Raw genomic sequence first — 6,661 nt, 5'->3', positions numbered from 1 at the left:
TAATTCCCAGAGTTCTCAAACACTACAGAAGTTCATCATATTCAGAAAAATTTGTTGATATAAAACAGAAAAGTTATTGAATTGTGAATTGTGTTTGCTTAACCTTACTTCTTATGTCACGCTCCTGTAAAAGGACAGCTAAATGATGGACAGAGCGCCTTGAAGAAGGGTGTTGATGACATGAAGACAAATGAATGCATAAAGAGCCAGAGAAATGCAGAAGAAAGAAACTGGATATGTTGTTGATAAATATAGAACGGCAAACTACAGAGATCCTCAGTTTACAATATAGTTTGAGTACATACAGTTCATTCGACACAGGAATCTATTTTTACCATTTAAGATTTATACCAGGGGAGTGGTGGGTTAAAGGTTAGACAAGCAGGCTTGTTACCAGAGGGTGACTAGTTTGATCCAAACCAGCAGGCAAAGGAACGGTGTCCTGACTTCTAAATGTGATGGGAATGTTGCTCAACATTGTTAGAAATACACGTGCTTGTGATTTTTGACCTCTTGAGCCAAATTTTAGGCAGATGGGTACTGTCAAAATACACACCACAATATATCTTTTCAAGAATGAAAACCAAGTCATACTTTCACAACTGCTTTCATCTTTGGGTGAAAAAAACAGTATCACAACTCAAGGTCATGCCTCTAGTTTACTGCATTTTATTTATTTATTTATTTTGCTTGGTCAAAGCACAAGAAGCAATTAAAGTGCTCTTGGAAAGAAATTTTTAGAAACATGCTCAAATCATGTTAAGTGTTTAAGTTTTTTTTGGGGGGGGGGGGGGGGTAAAGTAAATTAGGATGCAAGTCATGCTCAGTGTCATGCCTTTTATCACTTGAATCAATATATCAATTTCACTTTAAAACCCCACTGAACAAAGTCAAATTTCATTCAATGGGGAATAATTAAATGAAAATAACAGCATACAGAATTACTAATGTTTCTTCTGTAGGAGGTAATGTGTTCCCAATCTGAGTACTTCTAAATGTGGTTCAGCTACTTTTTCAAGAACATACTGTGTCACAGTTAGGGATTGAACCCACAAACCATCATTTTCTGTCCCAAAATACATTAAATAACCTACACCAATGCCACTTTTCAACTCATTCCTGCATGACTGCAAACAGTGTGACCCCCAAATGCTTAATTACTGCCATTGAAGTACAAAATTATGTTTCAAGTTAATCTTCAATGTATAAATCCTACGTAATTACTAATATATTGTGATAGTAGAGAAGCTTGAATCTTCGACTGGATTGGGTTGCTTGATGCGAGGACGTTTCGCTTCAAATCGCAGAAGCTTCCTCAGCTTTTGTCTTGACTCTTGTACAGAAGAATAAACAGAAGCCATAAAAGCTCGAGTTTTAAACCTAACCAGACCCCTCCTACCGAGAAGCAGACTGCTATAGGCTAGTGACTAAACAATAGCTCTAATTAGCACCTATTGTGCTCTAGTTAGCACCCTCCTAATGACACGGCTGCTGTCCCTCCTAATGATGGGACGGACCTTCTCCTGATGGCTCCCTTGACGACTCTCCTGATGACGTGAATGACTCATTACCATGAACAAAAGACTGAAACTGCTTTGACTTGAGTACCCCATTGTAAACAGGGGACAAAGCGTGTCTCAGACCCCCTCCCCGGTTAAGGCTGGGTTTCAACTGTTTCACATAGAATGCCTCCTTGACCCCTCTCTCAAACCATTTCTTCTCTCTGGCTAAGATTTTAACTTCCTTGTCCTCAAACGTGTGGTTAGTGTCTTTAAGGTGGAGATGAACTGCAGACTGAGGTCCACTGGTGCCCTCTCTGCGGTGCTGGTATAGCCTTTTGTGTAAAGGTTGCTTAGTCTCACCTATGTAGTGTTCGTTACAGTTTTCCTGACATCTGATACATTGCTCTGTTTGTAACTAGGGATCCTGTCCTTAGGGTGAACTAATTTCTGTCTCAAGGTGTTAACCGGTTTAAGGTAAACTGGGATTTTGTGCTGTCTGAAGATCCTCTGTAGTTTTTCCCCTACTCCTGCTAAATAAGGGAGAGACACTCCTCTTCTTCTTGTCTCTGTCTCCTGTCTATCTGGTCTCTTTGTTCTCTGGGACTTCTGCACTTTGTCCAGGGACCATCATGGGTACCCACATACTGTGAGGGCTTTCCGGACAAGTTGTTGTTCTTTAGCCCTTCCCTCTGCAGTTGTGGGCACCTGTAGGGCTTTGTGTTGAAGAGTCCTGATCACCCCGAGCTTGTGTTCAAGGGGGTGGTTTGAGCCAAAGAGCAGATATTGGTCAGTGTGAATGGGTTTTCTGTAAACCCCTGTGTGGAGCTGCCTGTTCTCTCCAATCGTAACATCACAATCCAAGAAGGCTAAATGGTTGTTTCTGGCATCCTCACGTGTGAACTTGATATTGGAGTCCACCGAGTTGATGTGTACTGTAAAGTCCTCAACCTCCTGTTGCTTGATTTTAACCCATGTGTCATCGACATATCTGAACCAGTGACTGGGAGGGATGGCCGTGAAAGATGTCAAGGCTGTCTTCTCCACTCGCTCCATGTACAGACTGGCCACAATGGGGGATAGCGGAGACCCCATCGCACAACCATGGATCTGCCTGTAGTAATTCCCCCTAAACAGGAAATACGTGGTGTTAAGACAGATCTCCAAGAGTTGGCAGATGTGGTCTGGTGTGAGTTTGGTCCTTTCAAGTAGAGACACATCCTCCAGCAGTCTCTGCCTCACAGCTGAGACGGCCTCAGCGGTGGGGATGCAGGTGAACAACGATGTCACATCAAATGACATCACTGTTTCATCTGCCTCCAGCTGCAGGTCCTTGATCTTGTTCACAAAATTTTGTGTGTTCTCCACATGGTGGTCTGAGTTACCCACTAGAGGAGCCAAAGTCCACTTGAGGTGCTTGGCCAAATTGTACGTGATGGAATCTGTGCTACATACAATAGGCCCGAGTGGTATGTCCTGTTTGTGGATTTTGGGCAGTCCATAGATGCATGGAGTGGCGTCCCCAGGGTACAGTCTATAGTATGCCTGCCTGTTGATGAGTCCCTCTTTCTCCAGGTTTTGGAGGTAGCTAATGATTTTCTTCTTATAGCCGCTCGTGGGGTCTCTCTCTTCAGACGTTCGTATGTATTGGAGTCACTGAGCAAGTTGTTGATCTTGGCCTCGTAGTCCGATGTGTTCAGGACCACTGTGCATCTGCCTTTATCTGCTGGCAGGATAAGGATGCTTTGGTCCTTCTGCAGTGCTGACAAAGCTTTCCATTCTTCTCCTGTAATGTTGGACGGAGGAGCCTTAGCACTGTTCAGCACTGCTGTGACTCTTAGTCAGAGGTCCCCAGCTTCTAACTCTGACAAACTGTTATGTTTAATGGCTGACTCTACTGCAGTGATGTAATCTCCTGTTGGTATATGTTTAGGGGTCACTGAGAAATTTAGACCTTTAGCGAGCACATCCTTTTCTGTCTCTTCTGTCTTCTCTCTTAGCCAGAGAGAAGAAATGGTTTGAGAGAGGGGTCAAGGAGGCATTCTATGTGAAACAGGTGAAACCCAGCCTTAACCAGGGAGGGGGTCTGAGACATGCTTTGTCCCCTGTTTACAATGGGGTACTCAGGTCAAAGCAGTTTCAGTCTTTTGTTCATGGCAATGAGTCATTCACGTCATCAGGAGAGTCGTCAAGGGAGCCACCTGGAGAGGGTCCGTCCCATCATTAGGAGGGACAGCTGTCCTGTCATTAGGAGGGTGCTAACTAGAGCACAATAGGTGCTAATTAGAGCTATTGTTTAGTCACTAGCCTATAGCAGTCTGCCTCTCGGTAAGAGAGGTCTGGTTAGGTTTAAAACTCCAGCTTTTGTGGCTTCTGTTTATTCTTCTCTACAACACGAGTGCAGGGGTGGTGGCCAAGTGGTTAATGCGCTTGGTTTCAGTGCAGAAGGTTCCGGGTTCAAATCCCACCCCTGCCACATTTCTTCATGTAATGCGGAGTTGCGTCAGGAAGGGCATCCAGCGTAAAACCTGTGCCAATTCAACATGCAGATCCACCTTGGATTTGCTGTGGCGACCCCGAGTGCAAACAAGGGAGCAGCCGAAGGGACTTACTTTACAATAGTCAAGACAGAAGTCAGACTACCAGAGCAAGAATTTTAGCGAATTTGAAGCTAAACGTCCTCGCGTCAAGCAACCCAGTCCAGTCGAAGATTCAAGCTTCTCTACTATGGAAACCACCTGGACAACTGAGAGCCTACACAGAAACATATATTGTGATAAAATTACAGTACATGCGACAGATACAAATCTGTAGCAAAGCAGTTTAACCATGTTTTTCCATAAGTATAGAATGTTATGCGTTTATACAATGCTAGCTAGCTGCAGACCAAAAAATGAAAAATAGAAATTAAAATGAATAAAAATATCCTGAAACCAATAATTGCTTCCCATACAGCTATATACTGCATACAGTTTGATCTCAGGCACACCTTTGTGCAGTAAAACACTGAACAGAGCAAAAAAGTTCACTTTAAATAGGAAGGTGTTTGTTGATTTCATATTTGCAGCAACCAAAGGTTTGTCTAAAATTCTGACCAATACTTTTAACAATTTGTTTCTCAAAATCAAAGACTTTGTCCTTGACTGATCCCACCCTCAGACATTCCACCAAGTCTGGATCAAGCCGTTTCTCGATTTATCTCTCCCGTTTCTGCACATATATGAGTTGTAGACTAACTGAAAGGCTTTCATAAATATGAAATGCGAATGTGTGAATTGTTTTAAATTAATATATGCATAAATCTCGATGCATCCTTAGAGTGACATTTAAGCGATTGTGAGCTGAGAGAAAGGAGCTGCAGATAATCACAACGTGAGTGCAGGTGTCTCGGGGCGGGAGCAGAAACTTTTGATGCGAGAGGGGCATTTAAATAACGTAAAAATAGTTTAAAAAAAAGAACAAAAAAGAAAAATACACCCCTGGAAGCTTTATTCAAAATAAGATTATTACAATTCATAAGACAAGTATATTGACATTCTTATTTTTTCCTTGAAAAGAAACCAAAAGCAATCAAGAAGGAAACCCAAACTTTTGATCAGAAACATCCTCCCACACTCTCCTCCACAAATTTAACTTAACCTTTATTTACCCAGGTTAGTCCCATTGAGATTCTCTTTTGCAAGGAAAACCTGGGCAATTATAAAGTTTCCAATTCACCTAACCCGCTTGGGTTTAAAAATTGGAGGAAACCGGAGCACACCTTTTGTTGTGGCTGGCGTGCCTGGCTGGCTTTTGTTTGTCTTCTGTTTCTGTCTTTTGGTTTTCCTTCCAGGTGGTGCGCATTTGGGACTGAGTGGCTGTGTGGCTGAGTTACCAGGACCTCACCCTGATCACCTGAGGCTGATCATGTGCAGCTCGTCAGGACTCGCAGCTGTGGTGCATCTACACGGATTGGAGCATGGTGGCATTTAAGTCTGGAGTACACAGTGTGTATTTGCCAGAGACTCGACCTTGTGACCAGACGGGTGAGATCGTCGTCTCGAGAGCCATCTCATCATCAGTGGATGTAGAGAACGTCCAGGTTTGATGCATGGTCTGTGAAAGAGGAGGGAGTGAGGTCTCACGCTCGTCAGCACACTTCCTGAGGTACGTTAGGTTTTGTGACTAACATTTGTACAGTCAGTAAATGTGGTGTCCCTCACACCTTATTGTATTGAGCTGTTATGTTAGTCGTTTAATCAGCTTCCGCTGCAGTTGAGTTATGTGAACAGGGTGTCCCATGCCTGCAGGGAGGGAAGCTGATAAGTAATTAAGCCAGGAAGTGTTTGCTGTTTGTGTACACCTTTGAGTGGTCTCTCTGTGTGTGGAGTGTGGACTCACATGATGATTTCTTCTTTCACAGACTCGGTTTGTCGCGGCCACCTGGGGGGTGTCGGCGGGGTCCTTGGGTCCGAACAGTTTCTGGCTCCGGACCGTTTGTGCTGCTAGGAGCGCACCGTAATCCACCACGCCAGACCGCGCACTCATTTGTTGTCTTTTTTCACATCACTGTTATGTCATTAAATTTAGTTATCCTTGGTACCGTGCTCTGCTTATTTTATACTGGGTCCTTCAAACGCTGGTCGGTTCTCCGGGCTGCGTCCGACACATAACACCTTTGGCGTTGTCCATGGGCACAAGAAAGAGTATGCAAGTGTTACTTTTTTCATTCCATCTTAACCCCTTAATGCCTGAATTTATATAGCTGTATATAAAAAAATGTTTTGTGTGTGTTTTTGCCTTTAAGTAGATGGTAAATAATGTTGAGATTATTAATTTCACTTTTGCACAAAAAATAAATAGTAATTTTGGTATTTTGGTAATAATTCATGTTATAATGTTATAATAATAATAATGGTATGTTGCAATTTGCGACAACAGGCATACTGGTTAATTTGGTATGTTGCATATTTGAGTCAAATATTGTAGCATATATGCGACAATAGGCGTTAAGGGGTTAAACAAGATTTTCTATTGAATTAATGAATTACTCAGGCACACAGATGGGTCTCTTACCTTAGAAAAGCCTTACTAAAAAAAAATAAAAATAAAGTTAAAATCTTAAAACCTCTCGGCCTACGATGCAAATGCCAGAATGAGGTTAAATTAAAACTCGGACAATG

This window comes from Thalassophryne amazonica, chromosome 18 (assembly GCF_902500255.1).
Source record: "Thalassophryne amazonica chromosome 18, fThaAma1.1, whole genome shotgun sequence".
Classification (NCBI taxonomy): domain Eukaryota; kingdom Metazoa; phylum Chordata; class Actinopteri; order Batrachoidiformes; family Batrachoididae; genus Thalassophryne; species Thalassophryne amazonica.
Note: the sequence above shows the minus strand (reverse complement) of the source record.